The 14,769-nt window shown below is 41.5% G+C and overlaps 1 non-coding gene across 1 annotated transcript; it reads left to right on the top strand.

The window, feature by feature from the left end:
* The first annotated feature begins 7,363 nt into the window (after positions 1 to 7,363).
* Positions 7,364 to 7,469, top strand: LOC133447782 (U6 spliceosomal RNA). Its single transcript, XR_009782944.1, has one exon. It is a non-coding gene; the product is annotated as a U6 spliceosomal RNA (small nuclear RNA).
* Positions 7,470 to 14,769: the final 7,300 nt, after the last annotated feature.

The raw sequence follows: 14,769 nt of genomic DNA on the forward strand, positions 1-14,769 counted from the left end.
CCGTGCTCAGCGTACTATCCAAGCAGGTGAAACCATAGACATATACGTAGACGCTCCATGGAGCTGCTGCGATACGTCAACGTCGCCGCCATATTGGATGTGGCAAGACTGCGCTGTAAACTTATACAAGTAAATGGACTTATTTTGATAAAGCGCCTTTCTACAAAGAAATGTACGTTTTACATCTCATTTATTCATTCACACACGCACTAATATACTTGGGAAACAGTTAGGCACCAAATATAATATATTTTATTTTCTTAGATGGCAAAAAATAAGAACTTTATTGATCCCACATAGGAGTAATTCATGTTCTATCAGCTATAGAGAACAAGGTAGTGCCGAAAAACAATATATATCCCCCTCACAAAAATCAGAAAAATAGAGAAACATATTTTCTCATCAACAAAACAAATATTAATTTTTTCAAGTAACAAAATAACATATTTGAACCATTTTTCAGACAATAAAATAACTGAAAAAATCAGAAAAATTGTCCAAATAAGTTATTTTGTTACTTGAACATTTTTAAATATGTATATGTAAAATATGCTTTTTTTCGGCACTACCTTGTTCTCATGAATTACTCCTATGTGGGATCAATAAAGTTCTTATTTTTGCCATCTGAGAAAATTCAATTTATTATATTTGGTGCCTAACTGTTTCCCAAGTATATTAGTGCGTGTGTGAATGAATAAATGAGATGTAAAACGTACATTTCTTTGTAGAAAGGCGCTTTATGAAAATAAGTCCATTTACTTGTATAAGTTTACAGCGCAGTCTTGAACATCCAATATGGCGGCGACGTTGACGTATCACAGCAGCTCCATGGAGCGTCTACGTTTACATGTCTATGGGTGAAACCAACCAGAGCAGTGGATAAAACATTTGGCCGACGTCGCTGTTCTGTCCTGTAAACCATCAAACTGCTGGATATTCTTATGAATAAAGGGCCGTATAAAGGTTTGAAGATAACTAATTTTTCTCTCGATACCATTTTATGCAATTACAAAACTTTTTATCGTTACACTGTATCAAAATAAATGACCTGTTACAACGCTGCAACTTACTTCTTAAATAATGTGATTTGTGTTAATGATATAAAGAAAAACTCGACCTAAATTAATTGGTAAAACATTTGTAATATAAAGCGAAGTAATTGAGGGGCTTGTATAGGCCAGGGGTCTCGGACTCAGTCCTGCATGTCTTAAATGCTGCCCCGCTGCAGCACACGGTGATACAAGGAGCTGTGTTGATGCAGGAAACATGTCAAACATGCACGACTGGAGGCCGAGACCCTGATGTAGGTGTGTGTTTTTCCGACCAGGACCAGGACCTGGACCAGGACCTGGACCAGGACCAGGCCTTGGTCCAGGACCAAGGCCTGGTCCTCAGAATCAGAATCAGAATCAGCTTTATTGGCCAGGTTCGAACATTGTCCAACAAGGAATTTGACTCCGGTAATTTCGCTCTTTGGTATTAAAAATAAACAATAAACAAATGTGGTCATTTGCACATTAATCTTTAATCTTTAATATATTCAATGTGTTGTTTCCATGTTAACTTTTGGTCAATGACAACCCCAAGGAATTTAGTCTCAAAAACCCTTTCAATATCAACATTACATATTTTTAATTTAATATTACCATCACTTTCATTTTGATTCCCAAAAACCATGAATTTTGTTTTCTTAATATTTAGAGATAATTTATTGACATCAAACCAAGTCTTGAGATTTTCCAGCTCCCTTTCTACACAACACAAAAGTTCCCTTAAATTCGTACCAGAGCAAAACAAATTGGTATCATCGGCAAATAAAACATATCTAAAAAAATCTGTTACATTGCAGATGTCATTAATATAAAGAATAAACAGTATTGGACCAATCACTGAACTTGAGGTACACCACAAGTAATCTTTCTAAATGCTGACATAGTATCATTAATTTGTACACACTGTTGTCTATTACCTAAATAACTTTCCAGCCAAGAATGAGCAACCCCTCCTATTGCATACATCTTTAATTTCTTCAATAGCTGTTTGTGATCTATGGTATCAAAAGCTTTCTGCAGATCAATATACAGTCCAATAGAACACTCGTTATTTTCATTTGCATTTGCTATTTCTTCTACCATTTGCATTACTGCAAAAGCAGTAGTTCTTGATTTTCACTTAATAATTTATTTTTATTAATGAACCGATTTAATTGTTTCACAAACAATTTCTCTAAAATTTTTGAAAATTGCGGTAAAAGTGATATTGGTCTGTAATTTTCCATACAGTGTTTATCTCTATTTTTATGAATTGGGATCACCTTTGCTAACTTCAAGTTGTTTGGAAAAATTCCTTTTTGGAAAGAAAGATTACAAACATAGGTCAAAGGTCTGACAATATAATCAGTAACATCTTTAATAATTACTGTATCAATGGAGTGTATGTCGAGTGATCTCTTATATTTTAATTTTCTTACAATTTCAATAATATCAGTTTCATGTATTCCACTTAGAAACATAGAACTGACATTAGTGTTGATCAAATTAAACCCATATTTTTATTGTCATCGGATACAGTAATCTGTTTTGCCAGCGAAGCTCCAACATCTACGAAGTAGTCATTGAACTCGTCAACAATATTTTTTAAATCATCCACTTTATTATTAACTTTATTTATAAAATAATCTGGAAGTTCTGAGTTATTACTTTTATTCTGAATAATATGATTGATTACCTTCCAAGTTTTTTGTATGTTATTTTTACTGTCCGCCAATATTTTACTATAGTATTCCTTCTTTTGAATCCTCATAATGGTGGTTAGTTTGTTCTTATAGCGCTTATATTTTTCCTCACTATCACTAGTTCTCTGCTGTAAAAACTTTTTGTACAGTTGATTTTTCTTATTACATGCCCTTTGCAGACCTTTTGTAATCCATGGTTTACCTTTTATATTGATCTTTCACCCTACACATTTTTATAGGACAATGCTTATTAAATAAATTTAAAAATGTAGACAAAAATGCATCATATGCTAGATTTGATCATCAACATAAACCTCGTCCCAATTACAACTCCTAAGATCCATCCTTAAGGCTTCAATTCTTTCTGATGTTTTCAATCTCCTTAATTTGCAGGAAGGTTTATTTTTATCAACCGAGCATTTAATGTTTAAATTATGCACAACTACAAAAACAGGAAGGTGATCACTGACATCACTTATGAGTAGGGTTGCAAAGGGGTGGAAAATTTCCGGTAAATTTCCGGAAACTTTCCATGGGAAGTTAAGCTGGGGAATTTTGGAAATATTCCAAATTGGAAACTTTCCATGGGAATTATGGGAATTTATGGGAATTATTGGGAATTTATGGGAATTTATGGGAATTAATTGGAAATTGGGGGTAATTTAAACAAACTGTATCATATCCAAACATAAATGTAAATATTTATTTTGTCATAAGCAGATATCCAATTGATGTCAATTGATGTATAAATTCTTGAATGGTTACAGAAAACCGTCTTGCTGGAGTCAGAAAAAACAGCATCAAATTAGAGGTAGCTACCACCATAATAAGCTAGCCTCTTAAATGGTCAATGAAATGAAAAATAGCTTTCATTTAGCACCTAACTTACCAGCTAGCTAGCTACTGTGTTAATACATTTTTATTTAATATTTGCAAGTTAAACATTAATACCATTATAGATCAAATATATTTACCCCATAATATTATCAAAACTTACTTGACTTTATATAGTCTGTGGGCTCAAATGTGTGGCTTCAAATGTGTGCTTTGAGCTCAAATGTGTGGCCCTCCAGGCTTCAAGAAATCACCTGTGCATGTGATGGAGGAATGCACAGTGCCTGTAGGGGGCGTGGCCTCAATAGCCCTGCAGTAAGCTGTGTGCATGTGATGGAGGAATGCACAGTGCCTGTAGGGGGCGTGGCCTCAATAGCCCTGCAGTAAGCAATGTGCTGTGTGCATGTGATTGAGGAGTGTACTTGCATTAAATCTGGTTGTTTTAGCCAAGACTATGCTACAATATATTTCCCCCAACTATATTTAAGTTCCCTGTTAAGGGCCAACCTTCAATTCTGTAAATTTCTTATTTATTCCCGTTAATTCCCATATATTCCCGTTAATTCCCATATATTCCCGTTAATTCCCATGGAAAGTTTCCAACTTTGAAAATTCCCGGAATTTTGCAACCCTACTTATGAGTAAACCGCTTGTTACTTGATGATGAGTATTCGTAAAAATATTGTCTACAAGTGTTGCACTCTCTTTAGTTATTCGACTCGGTTTATCAATTAGAGGCCAAATACCTAAACTGAACATCGTATTACAAAATTCTGCTGTCATTTTATGTTCATCCCATTTAATTAAATCAATATTGTAATCACCACAAACAAAAACTTGTTTCTTATCACATACCTTACCTAAAATATCAACCAAGGAATTAATAAAGGAATCGATGCAGGAGCCAGGTTTCCTATATATGCAACTCACAATAATACTTTTCAGATTAGTGGAATTAATTTCAATTGTCAGACTCTCCATGATATCCTCCACAACTGTACTGTCGTGGAGGATATCATGGAGAGTCTATTTCAGTGTTTTAGGCTACTGGCTGTGGGCTTGATTAATAGCCTATTTTGTTTCCCATAGGAGGATGATGAACAAACACTGTCGGCCATAGAGGAGCCACCAACACTCTCTACAGAGGTAAAGCCTTTGCCGTGATCAATTTCAAATTATTCAACCTACAGTTCAGTCTTCACTTAAGTGAAATTAATATGTACTTCAGACTGATAACGAGGCAGATGCTGAGGAGCCTGCTACAAGCTCCAATCAATACAGCAACGTAAGAAATAATCATAGTTTATGCGTAAATGAGCCAAACTCCATCAAATGCTGAACATTGCTGCTTTGTTATTTTAGATGTCGGCAAAGGAACTCTACAGGGTCCATCTGCAGCGCCAGATAGCCAAGGCTGATCTGGAGATGGAATATTTAAAAGTTAAAATTGAGGTAGAGAAATGATGTGCAGAACAACCTGTCAGTGATTCCATATTCTATCTTTAATACAATGTTTCTCTTTTCAGGAAATTAAGCAAAATGGGAAAAGGAATTGAAAAAATAAAAAAGTCAACACTGTCAACTGTGTTTAACTGAAATGATTTAAACATATTTGGTCACGAACTCTATGACCATCCGCCATGTCAATCTGCTGCTGAAATGGCTCCTCCGGTACCGGCTCCTCGACGACTGGAGTGAATTCATTGCGCAATTTGGCAATATTGTGCAATATGGCACATGCGACAATGATATCACATGCCCTGTCTGGGCAGACCCTCAGCCTGCGCAAGCACTGGAACCGTTCTTTGAGAATCCCGAATGTCATCTCAATTTCTCCCCGGGTTCTGCTGTGAGCCACGTTGAAGCGTGTTTGTTCTCCAGCATCCGGATCGGGGTACGGGGTAATCAGCGTGGGGGGGCACGGATATCCTCTAACCCCAAGGAGATAGCCATCAAATTCTCCTGCAATTGCACATATAACACAAAGTTAGACACATGAATATTTGCAAAATTGATCAATATAATATTGGTAATATAACGCACTCTGTAGATGTACCCCGATCCGGATGCTGGAGAACAAACGCGCTTCAACGTGACTCACAGCAGAACCCGGGTCAAAATAGAGATGACTTTTGGGATTCTCAAGGAGAGGTTTCAGTGCTTGCGCAGGCTGAGGGTCTGCCCACACAGGGCTGGGATAGAATTGTTGCATGGAGCCGGTACCGGCCGCTCCCTTTCAGCAGCAGGTTGACATGGCAGATGGTCACAGAGCGCGTGATCCAATCTGTTTTAATCATTTCAATTAATAAAATACAGTTGACAGAGTTTTCACTTTTTTTTATTTTTATTTTTTCGATTCAGTTGCCCATTGTTTAATATAAAATTCACATAATGGCCTAAACTTACGCATTGACGCGATCAGTAATTCCTCTGCCAAACCATATCACGTGCTTTGGCAGATGTATTAGTGTTACTTTTTTTGTAATCACTGCCCTCTCCTTCTCATACGCCTCCAGGAGGACTTGCTGCTCCATTTTTCGACCCTCGGTAGATGATGTCTTTATGGACTCGCACAACTCTGGGTTATCCAACTCTGGGTTACTTGAGTTAATTCATAACCGGTGTGTTGGAACCAACTGAGCGGGTTTAGTCGTCATGGGTTCAAGTAACCTCAAGATGAGACTTTAACTCAGTGTTTGTTAAACCTCCTTCCTGGAATACCCCCCTGGTCAGACCTGCCCTTATTTATACGGATTTTAGTTAATTTTTTCTTGTTTATGCTTCTAGCTCCTTGTTTTTATTTGCTTCTAGTGTTAATATTATTATTAAATGCATGCCTTGTCACAAGTTTTTAATTGCTCAATACAACCTTGTGTTACTGCTGCAGATGACAGTAAACTTCTTGAACATGTTTGTAAACTGCATCCAGAATAACTACCCTCTTTTTAAATCCCCTCTTCATTGTCACAGCTGAGAAAAACATCCAACCTAGATCTTAGTGTACCCATTACATTTGCTTAAAACCTATGAACTGGATTCCTCTCCCTTCCAGGCGCTGGGCTCCGCCGGCAGGCTGCAGGAGAGCGGTCAGACAGCGACATCAAGTGGCAGGCAAGTGACATTACATCAACAAAAAAAAACAAAAACGACTTCCTTTTTATTTCAGTTTAAAACAAAAGATTATCAAAGCAGAAAAACATTTCTTCAGCAACGCTATCACTCACATGCACTTCATTTAAATACAGAGGCTCAGGGCAGAACTAAAGAACCCCAGAGCGTCTTCCTGTTCAATCCAGATCCAGATCTGTTCTGCAGTGCAACAAACAGCCAGGTTTGTGATCCAAGCAAGACACGAGTATCTCCAGCCCCGGAGGAATCCAGATTAGCCTTTTGGTTTATGTTGTACTGGAGTTCTCAGTCCCTGAGCAGGTTTTATTCATGGTTTACTGATACCCGCCGTCTCGGGTTACTGTGGGGGAGGGACGCCATATCAGCCCGTCTTTGTCCCTGCAGCCCCCCACTCACGACTGAGAGCCTGCTCTCTCTCCCTTCAGCCCACTGCATGTTTTAAAGAGAAAGCTGAGGCTAAATGTGACGGATCAGAACCAGATCTTGTCACATTGGGAAATGGATGAGTTGTTAAATGTATATACCTGTGCAGTGAAGTTGCAATACTGGTTTTTGAGTTGTTTTTCTCCCATTAGAGCCCATTTCTGCCCTCCGGTGAGGCAGCCATGTGACTCCAGAGTGGGACACCCGGGGTAAATAAATACGGCTCACAGAGACCTCTCTCTTGTGTTACTTCGGTATCACATATACTAAAATTGGAACGATACAGAGAAGATTAGCATGGCCCCTGCGCAAGGATGACACGCAAATTCGTGAAGCGTTCCTCATTTTTCCTTTTGATGTGTCCACCAACTCAAATATAGTTTTATATTAGAGTTGGTGGACCGTCTGAGACTGTCTGACCTGAGTTTAATCGCAGATTTTAGCTAGAATGTTACCTCGGTTACAAGAATCCACAATCTTTCTCCAAAGAAAAGAAAATCTTCATCCCAGAGCCTTTTTCAGAGTAAAAAGTTTTGTATTTAACATCAAACATAAAACCTTTAGGCTTCAGCGAAAGCTCTGGTTACACATAGACTTACAGGAAGCACAGGAGGATGCGCTAGTTTCAGATTTTGTCATTTGCTCAATACTGAGTCGGATGACACCACCCACGACTCTCTATGTCAAACCATTCAAAAGTTATAGCAGAAAATAGGGACAACCAATCAGAAGAAGGGGCGGGGCTAATTTTCCCCAATTATGGTCAAGGACTCAATACCGAGTCCGATGACACCACCCACGACTCTCTATGTCAAACTATTCAAAAGTTATAGCAGAAAATAGGGACAAACAATCAGAAGAAGGGGCGGGGCTAATTTTCACCAATTATGATCAAGGACTCAATACCGAGTCCGATGACACCACCCACGACTCTTTATGTCAAACCTTTCAAAAGTTATAGCAGAAAATAGGGACAACCAATCAGAAGAAGGGGCGGGGCTAATTTTCACCAATTATGGTCAAGGACTCAATACCGAGTCCGATGACACCACCCATGACTCTTTATGTCAAACCTTTCAAAAGTTATAGCAGAAAATAGGGACAACCAATCAGAACAAGGGGCGGGGCTAATTTTCACCAATTATGGTCAAGGACTCAATACAGAGTCCCATGACACCACCCACGAGTCTTTATGTCAAACCATTCAAAAGTTATGGCAGAGAAAAGTTTTCTAGGGGGTGCTGTTGAGCCATTTTGCCACGCCCATTAATGCAAACCATTAAATATCAAATGTAAAACCTTAAGGCTTCAGCGAAAGCTCTGGTTACACATAGACTTACAGGAAGCACAGGAGGATGTGCTAGTTTCAGATTTTGTCATTTGCTCAATACTGAGTCGGATGACACCACCCACGACTCTCTATGTCAAACCATTCAAAAGTTATAGCAGAAAATAGGGACAACCAATCAGAAGAAGGGGCGGGGCTAATTTTCCCCAATTATGGTCAAGGACTCAATACCGAGTCCGATGACACCACCCACGACTCTCTATGTCAAACCTTTCAAAAGTTATAGCAGAAAATAGGGACAACCAATCAGAAGAAGGGGCGGGGCTCATTTTCACCAATTATGGTCAAGGACTCAATACCGAGTCCGATGACACCACCCATGACTCTTTATGTCAAACCTTTCAAAAGTTATAGCAGAAAATAGGGACAACCAATCAGAACAAGGGGCGGGGCTAATTTTCACCAATTATGGTCAAGGACTCAATACAGAGTCCCATGACACCACCCACAAGTCTTTATGTCAAACCATTCAAAAGTTATGGCAGAGAAAAGTTTTCTAGGGGGTGCTGTTGAGCCATTTTGCCACGCCCATTAATGCAAACCATTAAATATCAAATGTATCACCATAGTAAGGGAAGCGTCTGAAAATCTGGGAACTAAATCGTTACCAAGACATCTCTTCACCAATGTGTTTCTAAAGGTGTCTAATAACATGTCCTAAAAAGTTGAAATTCAACTCTTGGGGGAAACCTCATAAAAAACTGCACAAAGTCGGGGTACCAATAACCGATTTTCGAAAATTTGACCATTAATTAGAATCAGGTGTGATGATGAAGGGAAACATCTAAAACATGCAGGACAGTGGGCCTTGAGGACCAGGGTTGGGAAACACTGCCGTATTGAACCAATACAGACACATATTATGTTCTTATTTCTATATGTAATAATAGGTGGAGGTCAAAAAATTTGAATATATTGCAAAACTTCATTCGTAGTAAATTCAATTTAAGGTGAAACAAATATTATTTCCCACTACATGCAAAGTGAGATATTTCAAGCCTTTATTTGTTATAATTGTGATGATTATGGCTCACAGTTTATGAAAACCCCAAATAAAAAATCTAAAAAAATTAGAATATATTATGAAATTGTAGCAGAGCGAGTGCTACCGGGGCCGACCGAAGGATGGAGAGACACGGAGTTTCGTGCAGAACCCTGTTTATTCACAAAACATCACCCAGTGCACAAGCACCTCAGCATACCCGCAGCTCCTCCGACCCCCTCGCTGCTGTCCGGCTCCGCCTTATAAGGCAGGCAGGGTGGAGAGAACCAGCCACTCAGGCGGATGGGACACAGGTGCGTGTCCCATCAACTTCTCCACCCTGCCACAGAAATCATTAAACAATTCAATCATCAAAATTATAACAAATAAAGGATTAACAAATATTGCTTTTGCCTGTAATGAGACTATACATGTACATGTACTTCACGCCACTGGAGTTAGAAGCATTACGTGCGTATGGCGAGTATGAGAGCATATTTCGGAAAAAAACAGGAAACACGAGGAGAGAATTGGCGTGGGAGAAAGTTGCTGCAGTCAATGTGTACGTTTGAATGCAGTATTCTTTTAACATTTAAGCACACTGTCTTATAATATTACAGATGAAAACGAAATGGTATTGAATTAAATTTTATTGTCATTTAGATCAGGGGCAGCCGCCACACCTCGGCTTCAGGGGAAAATGTAAATGTGTTTTTTATTTATTTTAAACATTTATGGAATTACTCTTAGTAAGGTCATCTTATGGGATATTTGGCAAATCTGGGAACTAAATCGTTACCGAGAAATCTCTTCACCAATGTGTTTCTAAAGGTGTCTAATAACATGTCCTAAAAAGTTGAAATTCAACTCCTGGGGGAAACCTCATAAAAAACTGCACAAAGTCGGGGTACCAATAACTGATTTCTGAAAAATCGAAAATGCTTAATTTGGCCTTAATTAACTTGTGAGGGGTCAAACTAGGGCTTTTTATGATTCTGAGTTCATTTATAGCATTTGTTTTTCACTACAACCATTCCTTAGTGGAAAAACTGCCACACCCTTTTTTGCATTTACATAAGATTGCATTTACATAAGATTGCATTTATTACAATTCGTTTCACATTAGTCGGAGCAAACAGTGATCCCCCTTGTGGAAAGCTTTATTAGGCAATGTCTGAGTATTCCTCATCAATGCCACATCATGAATAGCATTCTTGCAGGTAATGCCTTGACAGACTCCACAAGCTGAAATGCACTTGACGCTATTCTTCTTGCAGCTGCATCGCCGGCTGCTGCAATCTCCATGGCAATTGCAGCTTGTGAACTGGAGTAGCTCTTCAGGAGCCATGGGGTCTAGAGTTGGAACTGGCTCATAACCATGAACACCTATTGTCCATCCATATTCACTGGGGTCCAGAGACATGCTCTGTAGAAGGAGCCAGTCCCGAGTCTGTACAGTAGGTAGGCACGGAGCGAATGCTGTGCTGCTGCACCCTCTGTTGGAGGTAGAGTCTCCGGCTTGATCAGCCCAGCCGCTGCCTCACGTGAGAAGATGTTGTATCAAACTTCACCCAGAGTAGTACCTGGACCATGGTAGATGTGGTGGAAGATCGCAGTACCAGCCTGAATCACTGCATCCAGTTTCCAGTTCCTTCATCAGTTGACAGTACAGCTGTGCAACTTTGGCATACTGATGATGGCCCGTAGCTGCAAAGATGTCCAGCATCCAGGTAGCAATGCAGGACAGGTGCCCATTGTGGTCTGCAAGCTGCTCAGTTCAGATGAACATCTTAATAACATTTACCATGTGGTGGTACTGCACCCATAGTGCAGGTGTTCGTCTTCCTTTGGCGAGTCTTTTGAAGGTTTCTTCAAATCTCTGCTCAAACAATACCACCACTGGATCTGTGTGACTGGCTCCCATCTTCCCATCAGCAACCATCTCCATGAAGGTCCTCATTGCAACAAGCTCCTCCTCAGTGAAGGCATGTCAAAACATCCTCCATCCAGGATGTGGCTGGCTGTCGTACTCCCCGGATAAATCTGCTGGATCAGCTCTAGTAGACCATAATCCTTCATGATGTTACCAATGGATCCAAGGTAGGACTTCAGCAGATGAAACCTGGCCAACCTCGGAATGATGGGTAGATTGGCCTGCTTAATAATATCCACAGCCTTCAGCCAAATCGGAAGATCGAACGTCACTATAGTGACCTTGCCTGCAGAGAGCCAGATGCACTCTTTGAGAGTGGTGAAGATGGTGTTGTGGTCATTAGGGTCACCATCGATGACTGGGAGGAAATCAATCTGCTTGCTCTGCTTGACATTATCTGATACTCTTCATCCAGCCATTCCAGTTGGTGTGTGGGAAGTCAGGATCCTGAGCTTTGATCACCCACCCTGCTGCCCAGAGTACATCACCCGGTGTGTGGAGTGGCTGGCTATGTATCAAAGAGGAGGAGAGTTCAGCAATGGGAAGAAACGTGATGGAGTTTATTCCTGTGGCAGGGTGGAGGAGCTGCAGCCACTCAGGTTGATTAGGGCACAGGTGGCCCCAATCAACCTCTCCTACCTGCCTGGCTTGATAAGGCATGGCTGCACAGCAGAAAGGGGCTTGTATGCTGTGAAGGAGCTGAAGCACGTGTTGGTGGTTGGTGAATAAAGAGTTCTGCACTGAAACCAGTCGGCCCCCCGTAGCACTCGCCGTGCTACAATTCCCTTCTGTTTCATGTTCATGAATGGAAGAATATTCACTTCAACTTGCTTCAGGAGCTTAGCTTTGGCAAGGGCCTTCAATTTTACCCTGTGGACAAGTGCTGTTGTCCGCGGATCTGGCAAAGGTGGTGCCGGAGAGGTTACTTTGATCCAACCCATGGAATGAAAGGTAGTGTTTCCATGAATAGAGACAATGTTTAAATCTATATTGATATATCATCAAGTCAATCATCTACTGCAACCTCATCATCGATCTGATCATCAAATTCTTCCACAATGGTATCGAGAGCGCCAGATGTAGCCGGGTTGCCATCTCCGTTCCTGTCATTGAGGTAGCAGTATTTGTAGTTTTGTGTCTCTGAATTATAGACTCAGTGTATCCCAGCCATCACTAAACACTGACTTGGCCTATTCATCATGCCAAACAATAAAGAATAAACTATTATCTTTTTTTCTTTTTTAACATATGCTATGTGTGAGTGGGGGGCATTGCCATGTTGTGCCAAAAAGTGATTGCCTGCCAGAATCTGATTTCTTCTGATTTGTGGCTGCGGGAGCGCGCACAGCAGCCCGTTGAGCGATAGCGCTAAAACGTCAGATTTTCAGATTATGAAGTTCAAGAATGAAATCAAGTCATATTTAGGCAGAAACAACTTTTCATTAACTGTATTTGGCCTTCAATCAATTTTTGGCAGGTGAAAATGCCTATTTTGTGTTGTAAAAGAGTTAAAAGCAATCCTGTGAGCTCTAGTGTTTATATTATGAAGCTCAAGAATGAGATCAAATCATATTTAGGTAGGAACAACCTTTCATTAACTGTATTTGGCCTTCAATCAATTTTTGGCAGATAAAAAGACCCATTTTCAGGGGAGAAATCAGATTCTGGCAGGCAATCACTTTTTGGCACGACATCGGGATGAACGATGACCTGGGAAAGTGGGTGTGGCCGTTTCTCCACCAGGGAGTGGTCTTGGTGAAAAATAAATACTTGCAATGAACTCAGAATATTGAAAAGCCCCTAGTTTGACCCATCGCCAGTTACTTAAGGCCAAATTAAGCATTTTCAAATTTTCGAAAATCGGTTATTGGTACCCCGACTTTGTGCAGTTTTTTAAGAGGTTTCCCCCAAGAGTTGAATTTCAACTTTTTAGGACATGTTATTAGACACCTTTAGAAACACATTGGTGAAGAGATTTCTTGGTAACAATTTAGTTCCCAGATTTGCCAAATATCCCATAAGATGACCTTACTACCAGGCCTGGCTTGCATGCAAAATTTGGTGACTTTTGGGGAACTATCAAATATGGACCAATTAGATGAAGGGGGGGCGCAGTTTTTGGCGTCTAGCGTCGACACGGTAACACTTTTGAAAGAGAAAAGTACTGCGCGTCGTCGCAGGATGGAGACGCACATTTTGATGTATAACACACCTGGGTGCACGTTACGGTTCGGGCCGTATTAAAGGTATTATCCATGATTTTGGAGAGCTAGCAAGATTTGAAAGTGGCACCTCCTCTAAGCTCCGCCCCCTCCCGTCAGCGCTCCGTCCAAAGCCACGCCCCCACAAACTTTGGGGAACGCGCATTTGCAGGAGTCGAGTTTTCCAGGACATTTTGGACAGCACATTTTCAACAAAACTACCCCATGTCTCATTCACCTGTAAGCGAGGCCGGTTTTAGGGGGGGGCAGGGGTGGGCTGTGTCCACCCAAACGTGCATCCTGCCCACCGGCGTCTCCATCCCGGCAAGAGTGGAGAGCGGAGAGCGGCTGGCGGTGCGCTGCAGGCTCTAGAGCCACGACTACGCCGTAGGCTACGGCGTACCCTACGGCGTAGCTGTGGCAACAGAGCCTGCACGGCACCGCAGCGCTCCGCCAGCCGTACCGGCGCTCTCCGCTCTCGCCGGGATGGAGACGCCTCCATCCCCACGGACCCCCATACTGCTTCTGAGCTGGAGCTGCTGCAGCCCTTCAGTGCGGCTTCACGTGTCCCCGCGGGCTGCTGCTGCTGGGCGGAGAGTCCTGCAGCAGCAGCCCGGACTAACGGCTCTGCTCCCCGCTCTCACACACAGCGGGACAGAGCCGCTCTGGAAATAACTACATAATAACTACATACTGGGGGTCCGTGGCAGAGGGGAGGGAGGGGGGGTTACACTGGGACACTGTGAGCCCAGGAGGACCTGTGGGAATTGGACACGGGGGGCTGGAAGCGAGTGCGCGCATGGGATAGGGGTGGGGGGGTCGTGGGCGGCATGAAGGCATCTGATTGGTTCTTTCCCCCCCTGCCAAGCCTCTGGTCCTGGACCAATCCGTTTCATTCGTGTTTTTACATGATCTAAGCTGGGAGGGGTAGGAGGGGGCGGGGCTTAGAGGAGGTGCCACTTTCAAATCTTGCTAGCTCTCAAACATTGCATACTATAACTTTAACTGCCGAAGGATTGGTATAAATTGCGCCAAAATTACGCGATTAATTCATATTGTTCAAAATGGCCGACTTCCTTTTGGGTTTCGGCCATGGCGCCAAGAGACTTTTCTTTAAAGGAGCATGAGGCTCCTTTTAAGAAATGAGACTCTCTAGCGCCACCCTTCACCACGACAGCCGCCGGG

This window comes from Cololabis saira, chromosome 7, assembly GCF_033807715.1.
Source record: "Cololabis saira isolate AMF1-May2022 chromosome 7, fColSai1.1, whole genome shotgun sequence".
In the NCBI taxonomy this organism is placed as follows: domain Eukaryota; kingdom Metazoa; phylum Chordata; class Actinopteri; order Beloniformes; family Belonidae; genus Cololabis; species Cololabis saira.